Source organism: Lutra lutra, chromosome 17 (genome assembly GCF_902655055.1).
Source record: "Lutra lutra chromosome 17, mLutLut1.2, whole genome shotgun sequence".
In the NCBI taxonomy this organism is placed as follows: domain Eukaryota; kingdom Metazoa; phylum Chordata; class Mammalia; order Carnivora; family Mustelidae; genus Lutra; species Lutra lutra.
The window spans coordinates 2,107,771-2,123,456 of NC_062294.1; the positions used below are offsets into that span (position 1 = coordinate 2,107,771).

General features: G+C 54.1%; 1 protein-coding gene across 1 annotated transcript in view; it reads left to right on the forward strand.

Annotated features, from left to right (window-relative positions):
• The first annotated feature begins 15,260 nt into the window (after window positions 1-15,260).
• LOC125089821 (uncharacterized) overlaps window positions 15,261-15,686 on the forward strand; it is a 170,264-nt gene continuing 169,838 nt past the window's right edge. The window contains exon 1 of the mRNA XM_047712286.1: window positions 15,261-15,481. The gene's annotated coding sequence lies outside the window, so the exon portion shown is untranslated. The remainder of the gene's footprint in view (window positions 15,482-15,686) is intronic.

The window sequence follows — 15,686 nt, forward strand, 5'->3', positions numbered from 1 at the left end:
CTCCGCTCCTCCCTGTGGACCCCGACCGTCCGGCTCAGTGCCTGCCCTGTGACAGGAACTCTCTAAACACCTGCGGAGGAAGGACCGTGGTGGGGCTGAGCGCACTTAAGACATGGGCACTGGATTGAACATTGGCTCAAATTCTGGTTCTACTGAGAAGCTGTGTTGACCTTGGGCAAGTTAATTAGTGCCTCTGGGACACAGTGTCTGCATCTGTAAGATACAGACTGTGCTCTTACCTCATGAGCTTGTGGTGAAGATCTACGGACACAAGACATGTAAAGTGCGTGTCGCGGTCCCCAGTGTGCTGTGGACGCTCGGTCCCGTTGAAGGAATGAGTGAGTGAGTGGGTGAATGTTCCAAGTGGCCTCTCTGTCTGGGGGACCCCAGCGCCTCCCGTGAGTGCTTACTGGAAGTTCTGTGGAGAGACTTGGCTGAAGCTTCAACTTGCCGCAGCAGAACCTGTGGGAGTGCATTGATGTTTTCATTTGTGTGTTTCTGCTGTGCCCGCTGCTCTGTAAGCGCTGGGCGGGCAGGCCTCCCTGCTGACCGACTGACCTCGTCCCGCTTCATCGCACATTTACTGGGGCTCTCCCCTCTGCCGGCCCCTGTGCTAGATTTCTTCCCCTGAGCCCCCAACTGGCTTGTGGCTGGTGCTGCCTTGTGCTCTCTCCCGGGTGCTGGCCATCTCCTGGCCCCCGGAGGCATGGTGTCCTCTGGCTCATGGGCCCATTTGGGGTAACCTTCGGAACACTGCAGTAGATAAGTGAGCCCAGGCAGGCCAGTCCAGCCTCTTCTCCTGTGAGCCCCTCGCGTCCACGCTTACTACTTCTCCTGAGAGGCTGCAGTGCTCAGGATGTCTCCAGGACGGCCTGTTCTCCAGACGCCTCCGAGCTGGACACTAGCTGTCCTGTGCCTGCTGACCAGGAGGTGGCGCTGTCCCACACTTTATGGGCCCCGAAGGGGATGGTGCGCAGAGAAATCCCTGTTTTGTCCCCAGAATGCTACTTTAAGATGAGGGGGAAATTATGGGCATTTAAGCTAGTTATCTGGAAGAAAGAGAGAATCCTGAAAATAAAACGAGTTAAAGCTTCCGTTCTGATCTGTATCTGACTTTTGAGTTCTGCTCACGTGAGAGCCTGTTTTATAGGTTCTCATAGTTGTCGTTCTGTTTGGTATTTTTGTGTCTGTTTTTCAGCTCTGCCTGGAAATCCCTCAGGCAAGGCTGGCGGCGTTGCGAATCCAGTGCTGTTTCTCTGAGTGACTGAGAACGTGGGCCCTGGCCTGTGCCCTCGCTCTTTGTCCCTGGGCGGGTTACGAGAGTCCTCGGACGCTCGGCTTCCTCATCCGGGACCTGGAGGTGGGGGTCAGATGCCAGTGGGCTGTTGAGAGTTTGAGATGCTGAGGACAAAGGCTCAGCCCAGGGCCTGTGTGGGAGGAAGCACGCAGCGACCACGTGCGGTCTTGGTGGTGTTGTCCCCAAAGGTGGGGGGCGCCTTCCACTCTCTCCTTTCCCCCGACGGGCTGGTCACTGCAGGGAGGAGGAGAGGACCTGGGCGCAAGGCGAGGGATGTGGGTCCTCAGTTCTGGCTGAGGTGCTGGGGGACACGGAGGGAGAGGGATGTGTTCTTTCCAGGCATGCTGGTGTAGGTGTCGGGTAGGAGCTCCGCAGAAACACGGAGTCTTCAGGCGTGGCATGGGGTGAGCCGGGGGGGGGCAGTTTGGAGGGAAGGACGAGTGCAAAAGAGGTCTGCGTGGGTGTGGACATGGACTGTGGGCAGGGCCCCCTGGAGGGACATGCGTACCTTTATTTATTTATTTAAGCTTTTATTTAAATTCTAGTCCGTTAACACACAGTACAGTGTTGTTTTTCGGAGTAGAATTCAGGGATTCATGACCCCCAGGCAGCCCTCAGTGTTATCACAAGTGCCTCCTAACGCCCATCCCCCACCCCCTCCTTCCAGCAACCCTCAGCGCGGTTTCGTGGAGTTGAGAGTCTCTTCGGTCTGTTTCCCTCTCCCTCTTTTTTCCCCTTTCCCTTAGGTTCATCTGTTTTGTTTCTTAAATTCTTTGAGTAAAATCACGTTATCATTGTCTTTCTCTAATTAAGACTTACTTTGTTTAGCGTAATGCCCTCTAGTTCCATCCATGTCCTTGCAAACGGCGAGCTTTCATCCTTTCTGATGGCTGAGTGATACTCTGCCGTCGGGATACCCCACATCTTCTCAATCCATTTGTCTGCTGATGGACATCTGGGTTCTCTCCATGGTTTGGCTATTGTGGACGTTGCTGCTGTAAACGTTGGGGTGCATGTGCCCCTTCGGATCCCTACATTTGTATCTTTAGGGTAAATACCCAGTAGTGAGATAGCTGGGTCGCAGGGTAGCTCTACTGTCAACTTTCTGAGGAACCTCCATGCTGTTCTCCAGAGTGGCTGCACCAGCTCGCACTCCCCCTTTCTCCACATCCTCGCCAACATCTGTCGTTTTGCAGGAGGGACTTTTATTTACTTATTTTTTTTTTATTATGTTAGTCACCATAGAGTACATCATTAGTTTTTGATGTCGTGTCCCATGATTCATTATTTGTGTGTAACACCCAGTGCTCATCACAACACGTGCTCTCCTTGATACCCATCACCTGGCTACCCCATCCCCCCACCCTCTTCCAACTCTGGAACCCTCAGTTTGTTTCCCAGAGTCCACAGTCTCCCTCTCTGATTTCCTCCCCCTTCAGTTTTCCCTCCCTTCCCCCAATGTCCTCCGTGCTGTTCCTTATGTTACCCGTATGAGTGAGACCACATGATAACTGACTCTCTGCTTGACTTACTTCACTCAGCATAATCTCTTCCAGTCCCGTCCATGTCGATACAGAAGTTGGGTGTTCATCCTTTCTGACGGCTGCGTGATATTCTGTCATATCTGTGGACCACATCTTCTTCATCCGTTCGTCTGTGGCGGGGCATCTCGGCTCCGCCAACAGTTTGGCTGCTATGGACATTGGGGTGCAGGTGCAGGAGGGACTTGAAAACCGTGGCAAAGAAATCCCCTAGCGCTGATGACAAAGCTGTGTTGCTTCAGCATTTGCTCTCTTGAAACAAGGTGAGAAGAGCAGGTCCCCAGTGGTTTTTCTCAGAACCTCAGAATTTCAGCATTAAATTGTGCAAAAGGGAAAGAATAATCCAATTCAGTGAATCTACTGTTCCCGTTTCCCGTACCTCCCGTCCCTCCTCTGTGACTTCCCTCTTTCTCTAGGCGAGTCTTCTTCTGCTCCTTCAGGGAACGCTCAGCCCCTCACTCAGACAGAAGCCTGGCCTGCCTCCCCTGGGCCCCGACACCCTGCCTTCTGGCCACCCCTTCCCTCTTCATCTTCCTGGCCCTACCCAGCAGGGTTTCGGCAGAGTCCACTGGACCTCCTTGGCTCTTATCTGGAGGGCTCTCTAAATTGTTTTGAAAACTGTTGGGCGAACTCAGCAAACAGATGTGGGAACTCTGGGGTCCCCCTCTCATTTCCCCCAGAATTCAAGTCTACCAGGGGTGGTTGCCATTCTAAGGGGCTCCTTTCTCTGCACACACATGCTTGCACACACACACGTGCACACGCGGTCCAGACCTGTAGTCCCTCCTGAGGTGGCTCTTCGCACGCTGCTGTTTGGCTTTCTGCCGAGGGGTGAGCAGCAGCAAGGGCCAGTTTGATTTATTGTGGCAGGGGTGGTGCCAGGGGCCTTTGGGCTCCAGATGGGGACGTCCTAGCTGCCTGGCTCTGTCCAGAGGGTGACAGGCAGCATCCCACTGGTGGAAGCACCCTTGCACTGTTGCGATGTGAAGAAAGGGGCTGGGTGACCCGTTCCTCATCGCGAACCATCTCGTTGGAAGGCTGAGGGAGGGCTGGGGGCCCGGCATCGGCCCTGTAGAAAACGTTTTGGTTTTTACACTCGGCACTGAAAAGCCGTTAAATGGGGAGGAAGCCTGTGCCCCTTCCCAGCACAGTCACGCCCGCCGCCGTCCCCAGGCGTCTCACAGAGCAGCTTTTGTCCGCGGTGCGCGGCGCAGAGCTGGAGTGGCAGACTGTCAGAGCACGCATTTCAGATTTCCTGGCTTCCAGCAGCTGCACCACTCACAGGACAATATTTCATCCCGGTGTTTCCTTCCCTTGCTCGGCCCCCTGGCCCACTGGTAAAGTAGACCTCGCTGCCATTCCTCCACCCCTAATGGAAAGGGTGTTTATGATTTTTCTCTCATGTATTTTCCATTGCACGGAGCCCTCCTGGACAGGTCCAGGGGCCTCCTCCAGCGGCGGGGAGTTCCTGGGTTTTAGTTGAATGGAAGCATCTTTTTTTTTTTTTTTTTTTTTTTTTTTTAGGATTTTATTTATTTATTTGACAGATCTCAAGTAGGCGGAGAGGCAGGCAGAGAGAGAGGAGGAAGCAGGCTTCCCGCCGACCAGAGAGCCCGATGTGGGACTCGATCCCAGGACCCTGAGATCATGACCTGAGCCGAAGGCAGAGGCTTAACCCACTGAGCCACTCAGGCGCCCCTCACTGTCATCTTTTATTAAAGAATGATTTGTCCTAGGTGAGCGAATGTGACCTCTAAAATGCAAAACTTGAAGTTTCTTTTCATTGCTTACTAACTTCGTAGAAGCAGTTGCTTAGCAAGACAGCCCCTGTGACACGACAGTGCTGAGAAGGTGCCCACACTGTCACGTCTGTGTTCTCTAAGGATGCACATCCACACGTGTCCAGAAACATCTATGTTTTGCTCAGTGTGCTGGAGTGTCCCACATAGTATTTTGTGGAGAGAAGGCAGCGCACATGTCAGAGCAGGATTCTCTCCCCTTTCCTTCCGTGGGTCGTACCTGCTAGTGTCTCAGTTACGGCTCGGTTTATGTTGCCCTGGGATCTGACCCCTGAGCGGGATCTGATGCCTGGCAGAGACCGCCCTGGCTGGTGTGTTGGTCAGTTTCATGTGTGGACTTGGCCGGGCTCTAGTTCCCAGCTCCCTGACCAGACGCTCACCTGTCTTGCTGAGAAGGCTTTCGGCAGATGTGGTCAGCCTCTACAGTCAGGAGGCTTCGAGTAGCCTAGAGAGTCTGGGGAGGCCTCCTCCAATCAGGCGAGGGGCTTAAGAGCAAAATCTGAGGTTTCCGTGAGATGAAGAAATTCAGCTTCAAGACTGAAGCCTTGGCCCCTGGCTGAGTGTGCAGCCTTCTGTCAACCAGACGAATCTCAGGCTTGCTGGGCCCCACAATCCTGCAAGCCCATTTCTTAAGACCAGTCTCCTTCTATATACAGCTGACCCTTGAGGAACATGGGAGCTAGAGGTGTGGACTCCCCGTGGAGTCGAAAATGCATGTGTAATTTTTGACTCCCCCAAAACTTTACTACTAATGGTCTGCAGTTGACCTGAGTCCTCACTGATAACCTAAACAGTTAGCACATATTTTGTATGTTTCACAAATTACGTTATGTATTCTTGAAAGAAGCTAGAGAAGCAGAAATGGTAATAAAATCACGAGGAAGAGAAAATACGTTTACGGTCCTGTACTGTATTTATCAAAGAAATCCGTGTGTAAGCAGACCTACGCAATTCTGCGCCCCGTCATTCAAGGGTCAGCTGTATGTATCTCCTGTCGGTTCTGTTTCTTCGGAGAGCGACCTGCCTGCCCCCGGCTAGGGTGGGCGTGGGGTTTCAGGCTTGACTAGTAAGAGGACAGCAGTCTCAGGCTGCCCAGGGTCTAGGAAAATCAGAAATGAGCTTCTCTGTGCCTCTCTAGGAACTCATGGGGATCTGGAGTTGTTTTCCTACAAGCATGTGTGTTTGTGCTGGGGCCAGGGGGAGTGACGCATGGCACAGCTACTCCAGTGTCACTGTGTGGGTCCTCCCCTGAAACGGCTACGACGCCTGCACTGTGGCCGTGGACAGAGGGACCCAGGACAGGGTGCCCTGGACAGTGGCCTCCCGGGAGGACCACAGAAGTCCTGATGGACAAGGGCCAGATAAGTATCGGTGAGACAGAATCTGAGTGGGAGGCTGTGGAACCAGGCCGCACAGCAACACACAGACGTCGTTCAGCAGGACTTGCAGCCACGCCGCCTGCCCCAGTTCCTCCACGAGCTTGAAACAGAGCAAGCCGGTTAGTCCTTCCGGCTAAGGGGTAAGAAGGGGGTCAAATTAGTCCCTGCCTTTAGGGTTCTGGGGAGTGGACGTGTTGATGACGGTGAGGCCCCGAGAAAGCTGTCCACTTTGAGACCCCGTGTAAGGACACGTGACAGGTTCCTGCCTTGTCACTGTTTGGAGCTTGGCTCAAGCCCCGGCCTGCCACACACAGGCTCTGTGGCTTTAGGCCGGCTCCCTAACCTCTCTGAGCCCGCTGCACTGAAGGGAGGTGAGGCGCCCACGCTGCCTCCTCGGTGTGTGGCGGTGGGCGAGGGAGATGGAAGACTGTGCACGCTGCCCAGCCCACGGGAGGCCCGCACGTGTCAGCACGCCTGCTCTGCTGGCACCGTTGGGGTCTGAGCTGGGTAAGGACGGAGTCGGACGCCCAGTGTGTCGAACGGAAGCTGGTGCCGCCTGCGCCTGCCCTCGCACGGCCCTGAGAGGGAGTGCCGCCTGAAACCGGGTCCCCCGGGCATCCTGCCCCTGCACCCTCATCCGCGCCCTCACTTCTCCAGCTTTGCCAGGGCTGGGGCTCCAGTCCCGCCACAGACTGCAACCTGCCGCAGCCCTCCCGGGTCGTGCGAGCTCTTAGAAGGCAGTGGCTGCCCGTGTTCATTTTGCGCCATCATCCATGGCACCCAGGAGGTGCCACGTAAGTGCCCACAGACGTGGAATGAATAAAGGCAGGAGGGGGCTCAAGCCGTGACTTGGTTTCTGGGCTGGAAGCTGCCGTCAGCAAGGGCGCCTGCAGAGGATGGGCTGCAGAGCCGTCCGTGTCCCCTGGGAAGGGGGAGCCTTGTTGGGAGACTGAGTGCTGCTCAGTGTCACCCTGAGACCACGTTTGGACGAAAGGTCACATATGGAATGGTTCCATTTGTATGGAACATCCGGCATAGGTAGCTCTTCAGGGACAGAAAACTGGGGGCCACCAGGGCAGGGAGGAGAGGAGGATGGGGAGTGGCGGCAGCACCCCTGGGCTTCCTTTTGGGAGATGAAAGTGTCTCAGAAGTAGATGGAGGGGACAGTTGTGAACCTGTGAATGTGCCCAATGCCACTCCGTTGTGCGCCGCAGATGCGTTAGAGCGGTCAGTCACATGCGGTGTGTATTTCACTGCGCGCCCTTGGCAGACCGATGTGGCCGGGCTCTGGGCGTGTGTGACAGAAGGTCGGTTGTCGGCTCTGGGGTCGATGGTGGGTTAGACGCCCAAACCGAGGCACGGTTTGACCTTTATTCCTGCTCTTCTGCTCCTGCCTCTTCATCCGTCACCAGCACCGGCTGCCACTCGGTGGCAAATAGGGCTGAGGGAGCTTCTAGTGGGACCACATGCTTAGTGTTGGGGACGAGCAGCCCCCAGAAGACAGCTGTGTGTATCTGGGCTGGGAGGGCCAACACTTCAGAGCCACACGCCCCACGTCATCGGTCAGCAGGTGGCTGGGAGCGGGTCTCCACTGTCTTTTGGAATAAGTGTTCTTCAGCAGTATCCCAGCTCTCCAGGGGACTTCTCCGTCTGTGTTGTCTTCAGACTTAATTCTTTTTTTTTTTTTTTTTAAGATTTTTTTTTTTTATTTGACAGAGAGAGATCACAAGTAGACGGAGAGGCAGGCAGAGAGAGAGAGAGAGGGAAGCAGGCTTCCCGCCGAGCAGAGAGCCCGATGCGGGACTCGATCCCAGGACCCTGAGATCATGACCTGAGCCCAAGGCAGCGGCCTAACCCACTGAGCCACCCAGGCGCCCCCAGACTTAATTCTGAGTAACTAAAAGCCTCCTGGATGCCTACAGACACCTGGACCAGCTGGCAGAGTTCACCGGAGATGCAGAAGCGCCAGCAGGGGGATGTGTTCGGGAGGTGGGGAGGCAGATACGGACACGACACACCTGGGAAAGTATCATGCATGTGAGACCTTGGGACGGCGCTCGAGGGCGGTGCTTCCATGATGAAGCCCGAGTATTCATGCTGGGGCAGGGCGATGGGCTAGGTCTCCACAGCACGATCCCGAAGGCCCCTGCGTCCTCGGAGAAGTGGGCGGTTAGCAGCTGTCCCGGGCTGCATGGGCTCGCGGGCTCGCCCGTCTGAGGCGATGTGATACACAGGTGTGTGCAGAGTGTTCTGTGGGTTTGCAAGTCCGTAGGTGCCGAGGAAGTCCTGGGTCCTGGTTGGTTCTCTAGCTGCGGGAACATCTGTTCAGGTTTTGAATGAGAGCCAGCAGGAGATCTCCTTGCCTGATCCCCAAAGATAGTTTTACCTACTGTTCAGGAGAGCGATGGTGAGAACTCTAAAACAAACAAACAGAAAACCCAACTTCAAACGTGATTGTTGTCCTGGGGGAGATTTCTTTCCCAGCCTTAATTTTGGGATTAATTTGTTTTAGAAGTTCCTTGGCTGCTGTCTGCGCACGCGCGCGCGCGTGTGTGTGCGTGCGTGCGTAAGAAAAAACACACTAAGAAGAAAGTGTGTCTCGTTCTTCTGACTGCTGTTACCGGCCGCTTCTTCTCTACCTTGAGGCTAGCTCGAGCGAGAGCGTCTCTCCCACCTCTGCCTCTCGTCTGAAGACGCGGGTTTCAGAAAGCGGGAGCAGGGGGCTGGACTGTCCCAAGCCTCGTTCCTGTGGTGGCTCCGTGCCAGGCACATCCTCACCGGTGTGGCGTGAGCACCTTATTCTCAACCCAAACTGATCTCGTTTAATCAGATACAGAGGCAGGAGCTGGAGTTCCCTGATGTCCGGCTGCAGCCCCTTTATTATTCCTCATCTGGACACCGTGTCTCCCTGCGCTGAATGTCGCACCCGTTTCCTGTTCCTGGGCCATCTTTGCTGTGCAACCCCCCGCCTTCTGACTTTACTAATTTTAATCTTAGTTACAGGTCACCAAAGACTCTTTCTTTCTCCCCCCCCCCCAAAGATTTTATTTATTTGACAGAGAGAGATCACAAGCAGGGGGAGCAGCAGAGAGAGAGGGGGAAGCAGGCTCCTGGCTGAGCAGAGAGCCCGATGCGGGCTCGATCCCAGGACTCTGAGATCATGACCTGAGCCGAAGGCAGAGGCTTAGCCCACTGAGCCACCCAGGCGCCCCAAGACTTTTTCTAATGATTCCCGAGTTCGTGTGATCTAATAGGGGCATTAGTTATACATGAGTTTCTTTTTTGTTTTGCTTTTCATTTGGGGGTTTATTACTTTATAGATTATCTTATAGATTATATAAGTGATGCAGAAATATACAGTTGATCCTTGAATAACACAGGTTTGAACTGTGTTAGTCCACTTACATGTAGATTTTTAAAAATTTTATTTTTCAGGAGAGTGTGGGGGCAGGGCAGAGGGACAGAAAGAGAGAGAATACGGTAAGCAGGCTCTGTGCTCAGTGGGAAGCCTGACATGGAGCTCTGTCCCGTGACCCTGAGATCACGACCTCAGCTGAAATCAGGTGTCTCATACTCAACCAACAGGACCACCCAGGTGTCCACCCCCCCTTTCCTTTTTCAATAATGCAGTCCAGTAGCTGTGTGGTTTTCCTGATGACGTTTTCCTTCCCCCAGCTGCTTGTCCCGTAAGAGTGTGCTGTGCGATGTGGGTAACGTGCACACTGTGTCTTAACCGACTGTGTTGTCTGTGAGGCTTCTGGTCAGCCGTAGGCTGTCAGTAGTTAGATCTGGGGGCGTCAGAAGTCATACATGGAGTTTTGACTCTGTGGGAGTCAGCTGCCCCAACTCTCATGTTGTTCAAGGGTCAAATGTATTTTCGGGACTGAGGATTCAAATGATCCTGAAGTTCAGACCAAAGCGTGTTGTCCTTGCCTCCGGGGGGATCACCCCGAGTGGTTTAGCTGCTGCTTTCCTGGCTCCTTCCGCGGCACTCACGTGTGTGTGGATAGTAAGACTTGTCGAGTTCAGTGCCACTTTGAACTTACTGAATAATACTGTGCATACGCGTTGGTCTGCCGGCATGTCTGAACACCCGCTGTGATGATGGGAGCTGCAGACCCAATCCCGAGCAGAAACGGCTCTGCCCTCCGCACAGGCTGTGGGCGCATTGTGCTGGGCCGTAGTTCCCTCCCGCTTCACAAGGTACCTGGGCGTTTGTTCCCAGGCCCTCCTCATTCCTGTACACTTCAGTGTGTGCGTGTCACACATGGGTTTTGATGGACATGAGCTGAGTTCCAGGTGATTTGCCATTATGAAAAGCAACGCAGCTAAGGTCTTTGCTGACATCTCTTTGAAGGCCCGGGTGTTTAATAGGATTTAAAGATTAAGTGTGGATGGCAAGACAGAACACCCTGGCCTTCAGAGAGATGAAAGTCACGTTTGAATACCTGTTGCAGTTTCCAAAACAGAGCCTTCAAGTGCCGGGTCTCACTGCGTCCTCACTGCCAACCTGCGAAGCAGGCACAGATGCTTCTCCCATATTGTGGATGAGAAAACTGAGGCTCAGAGAGGTCAAGAAACTAGCCCAGGATCCCACAGCTCAGAAGCAGTGGGCGGACCTTTGGATTCAGGGTGAGACTCGTCCACGAACTTTCCATGACAACTCTGGCATCCGGCTTCTGTGCTCCAGGTTTGATCTCCGGGAGCACCGTGACCCTGAGGAACGGAGAAGTCCGGGCCCTTCCTCCTCACATCCAGTGGTTGGTTTCACACTTGGAACAAGGAACATTTTCCGTCTCAGGGGTGCTAAGCCACGACTCCTTGGAGCGTGATGATATCCCAGTAGGAGCAATTTCCAAACCTCCCTCTTCGGCATCTCACGTGGCCCTGACCCCTGGGGAAGGGAAGACTGTTCCAGGGAGGGAAGGTACCCTTTCAGTGCTTTCGTCAGACACACGTCACTCTGCTTAAATTATTTTTCTGGAAGGTGAACCTTTCCAATAGTCAGAGCAGGACTATTTTTGAGAGCTCTTGGCATGTGGCTGTTTAAAGTTTAAGTATGTGGAGCGTCCTACATGGACATGGCCTTTTGGCTTCGTACGGGAAGGTTTAAATGTGTTTTCATGCTGTAATCCCTGGGGCACAGGAAGGGCTGTTTGTTCTGTCCCTGGGCCTCCAGCAAACCTGGCCCGGACCACCTGTGGGAAATGAGCCTGAGCCCCAAGCTCCCCTGGGAGGCAGCAGCCGGGACCTTCTCTGCGCGGCATAACCCCGTCTTCCGCGGCTCGTCCTCGTCCTCAGGAGGAGCAGCTGAGTGACTCAGCAGGCGCAGAGCGGCGAGTCCCTGGGTCCTGAGGCGGGAGGTTTTCACCCCGGCCTCCTGTTCCGAGGCAGAGAGCTCCAAGTGGGCTGTTGGGGTTGACATCAGAATTTTATAGACGTGTTTGGTTTTGTGCTCTCTGCCACGGGAGAAGTTGCAGCTGATGCTCGCAGTGTCCCCGGTCCTGTTGCGTGGCACTGCTCTCGGCCCTTCAACTGGAGGACCCCGGCTGCTCCTTCCCCAGGAGGTGGGAGCTGTTACTACACACTGAGATGTCAAGTCACTTGCTCAGGGTCCCTGTGAGGAGGACGGTTGGGCTGGGATTCAGACCCAGGCCGGGGGCTCCCATGTGCTCCTCATGACTGGGGAAGGGCTCCGAATGGCTCCAAACCGTGAGCTCAGTCAGTGAGTGCCCGGGTGATGGAGGTCCTCCTGGGCAGCCGGACACGGGCACGAGTACCCCTACGGGTGATCGTGGCGTGCAGCGGAGGGCAATGGCAGGACTGTGCGAGGCCCTGGCGCGTGTAATTCTGACAGACGTAGGACAGTGTCAAGGGAAGCTTCCTCCAGGAGGTCGGCAGTGGCAGGAAGGGGTATTTGCTGGGAATGGGTGATGTCGGGGTGTGCTCGGTGGAGAGAATGACACACGCAGTGCCTTCTGGGAAACTCTGCTGGGCAGTGCAGAGGCAGCGAGCAGCTTGCCCTTGGTTAGCTTGGCCTGGGCAGGTTCTTAATCAGAACCCTTAAAAAAGCAGGCCATGGGAGTGACCCCCTGGGCCTGGGTGCTCAGCAGCTTACTCTTTCTAGGTGGCAAATGGGCAGAGGTCCTTGCTGACAGGGTAGGATGTAGGACTCTTCTCTCTGCAAAACCAGGGGCTCTCATGTGCTTGCAGGAGGCCTCTGTCTGTGGCCATGGAGTGCTACAGACAAAGGCCTCTCAGCAGCCCTGGGGCTGTTGTGTGGCTCAGCCAGGTTTCATCCCTCTCCCCACAGAGGGCCCAGGGAGCACTAAGTGAAGCCCACCCCCAGGACAGAGGTCAGGGCACAGGTTCTTGACCCTCATCCATCACAGGGTGACTGCCGGCTGGTGCAGGATGTGGGCAGGTTCCAGCTGGTTCCATCCCAGCGGCAGCAGACAAACCATCCTTGCATTTTTGTTTTGTGGCCCGGGCCCAGGACAGCCCACAGAAGGGCCCCAGCAGATTGCCCCTCCCTGAGCCTGCGCTGGGGTGTTTTCCTCTGGCTTCCAGGGCTGATGCCAAAAGGGCCCCTCAGCCAGCTGGATTCAGGGGGCTCTGCACTGGGGGATGCAAAGATGCTTGGACCTGGAGGGGCTGTGTGTGATTTGGAAAGGTACAGAATGGTTTAGGAATTACTTCCACATGCGGGGACCTCGTTCCTCCCCTCACCTGAACCTCCTCCTCCTGCCAGACTTGGATTAGTCTGAGCTGGGTCCTGCACTTGCCGTCTCCTGCCCTGTGTGCCCTTGGCCTGTGCAACCCTCTTCTGCTCTGCCCGCTCCTGCCTGGGGCTTGGTGTGAGCTCTAGGGGCACCTCGTGAAGGACGGGCTACTTCTTTCTTTGCTTGTTTTCAAGCTTTTCTCTTCAGCGACCGCACAGTGAGAGGCCCTGCTGAGAGCCTCCTGCCAGTCAGTTCTTCCCCAGACAGAGACCCCGTGATCCCCTGGGCCCTGCCAGGCCTGCAGGGAGCGGAGGCTCTTCACTAGGGAGAGGGATTCAGCAGACACACTGGCTTCCGGGGGCCACAGCCCATGTGGGGGGGCTGTTTGCCGGGGATGGTACAGAGAAACCCAGCTCACATTTCTGTGCTAGAATGACTCCCATTTTGTGGATTAGGAGCCTGAGGTCCTGGAGTTATCGCGTAGGTGGAACTCACATTCACAGTCTGTGAACTAGGCAGTCCGACAGAAATGTCATTTGAGCTAGAAGCGTAATCCAAAATTTCCCAGTAGGCACGTTATAATAGTGAATGTGAAATTAATTTCAATAACATAATTTAACTCAGCATATCCAAAATAGCATCCATTCAACATGTGATCAGTATTAAAATACTAATGAGAATTACAGGCTGAATGTGTGTGTCCCCAGATTCAGTGTTGGAGCGCTGGCTCGCAGCGCGATGGTATTTGGAGGTGATCAGGGCTTTCTGGAGGTCATGAGATGTGGTCTTGGGTCAGGGCGCCCCTGATGGGATCACTGTCCTTATAAGAAGATGCAGAGACCTGTGTGGTGTCATCATATGTACCCCTGAGACTAACTGAGTGTAATTATACTTCAGTTAAAAAAAAAAAGACCGGAGCCTCCTCCCGGCCAGGTGAGGACACAGTAGGCAGTCGGTAAACCCACGCCAGGGCTCCTTAGTGCCTGCTGCACACCACACTTGTCTTTGCAGAGCGGGACAAGGGAGGAAGCTCAAGCGGTGTGACGAGTCAAGTTGACTCGAGGCCCGTCTGTGGCTATTTCCATGTATTTTTATAATTGTGGAGATAAAGTAATTTCCGTCATCAGAGACCAGAAAAAGTGTTGTGCGGGTCCTTAGTCTCCTGCTCTTACTTGCTTGGAGTGGCCCTGGTTTTTTTTTTTCTTCTTCCCTCTAGAAGTTTATTATGTATTTTAATAGCAAAAAATATTGCAGTGGAACAATGGGGAAATATTGAAATCATATCATAAAAACACTAAGTTGTCCTCAGAGGCAAATTTACGCCCATGTGGGTTAGTAGTTTGCATGAAACGTACAGTGTAACTGCATTGTTTTCAGTGCTGATGACATACGTCCGTCAGCGAAGCACTTTCTAAAACAGATCGTAGGCCTTTATGTGAACTCACTCTACCCTGGTTTATAAACTGGGAAAGCATGGAAGTGGGAAAATGGTAGAAGAGGGAAAAAGAGTTAAAACATACTTATTCCAGTGATGTAATGCCACTGGGTTTTACCATCTTCCTCGGAAGGAGAGATTTCTACTTGCACATTTAGTTTTCTTTCTGTTTATTTATTAATTTGTTCAACAAATATTTGAGTCAGATCCTGAGCTAGGAACTGGGGAAACCACAGAGAATATAACCAATGTGGTCCCTGCTCACAGAGGGCTGTGAGTCCAGTGGGGGAGACAAATAAATATTGTAGAACCGCAGTGTGGTTAGAATTACAAGGGGAAGTGCAGGTGCATGGGAGTTTGTAAAAGGGGGACCGAGCCAGGAGGGGGTGGTGTCTGGCTGAGGGAGGTCATTGCTTGGAATTGGTGCTTCTGCTGAGGCCTGGAGGGGGAAGGAGTTGGCCAGGTGGAAAGGAGATGGGCAAGGATGTTGTAGGCAGAGGGAACAGCATGTGCAAAGGCCCTGCGGCCAGAAGGAACGTGGGGACTTGGACCCAAGTCTGTGGCTCAGGTGGGACCTGGGTGAGGAGACCCTCTAGGGGAGACTCCAGCTAGAAATGAGTGTCATTCCCCACCCAGCCGCCCACAGCCATGCTAGAAGCCAGCTGGGTTCCTAGCCCAGAAAGTGGACCTGGAGCTGGGGTCAGTGGGAGACTCCTGAGAGCTGCAAGGAAAGAGGGCGTCTTCTAGGAACGCCAAATGCTTGGTGCAGAGCTCTTCCTCCGTTCAGCAGTGCCCCGGCCCTTCAGTTCGGTAGTGCTTGGTCACTCTTGCTGCATGGATTTAACTTAGTGATTGTGGCATATTCTGTGTCTCTTCCACTCCACATCCTTCCTGCCAGAACTCTGACTCAGTCCAGAGCACCCAGCCCCAGACCCATCTGTGGCAGGGGTCAGCAAACTACAGCCGAGGGCCGGGGCCTCTTTGTGTCAGTAAAGTTGTATTGGAACACAGCCGCATCCGTTCCCTGATGGTTGTCTGTGACAGAGCTGAGTGGTGACACATAGACCACAGCGTTCACAATCCGAGGATATTTACTGCCCAGTCCTTTGTGAAAAAGGTTCACCAACCCCAGGTCTAAGTTAATCCCGATGACCTCATTTTCCAGCTTCCCCTGCTGCTGATGGGAGGTCCGCAGGCTGTGGTTGTTGAGCAGATCGTGTAGCGCCTCTGAACCTCAGTTCCTGACCTGTCACTGCAAACACTTTCCGCACATTCTTTCACTGAACAGAACTCACAACCGCCCCTGAGGTGGGCGCTGCTGTTATCTTGAAACTGAGGAAAAGGAGGAACAGAGAGGTTGAGTAACCCACCAGGGACCACACAGCTTGAAAATGGTGGCTCCTGAGTCTGGGCCTGGTGGGAGAGGTCGGGGGAGGGTCGTTGTATGGATTCCTTCAGATCTCGGATCCTAGTTGGCATCCGTGTCCCTGCTCCTGTCCCTTCCCATGTAGCA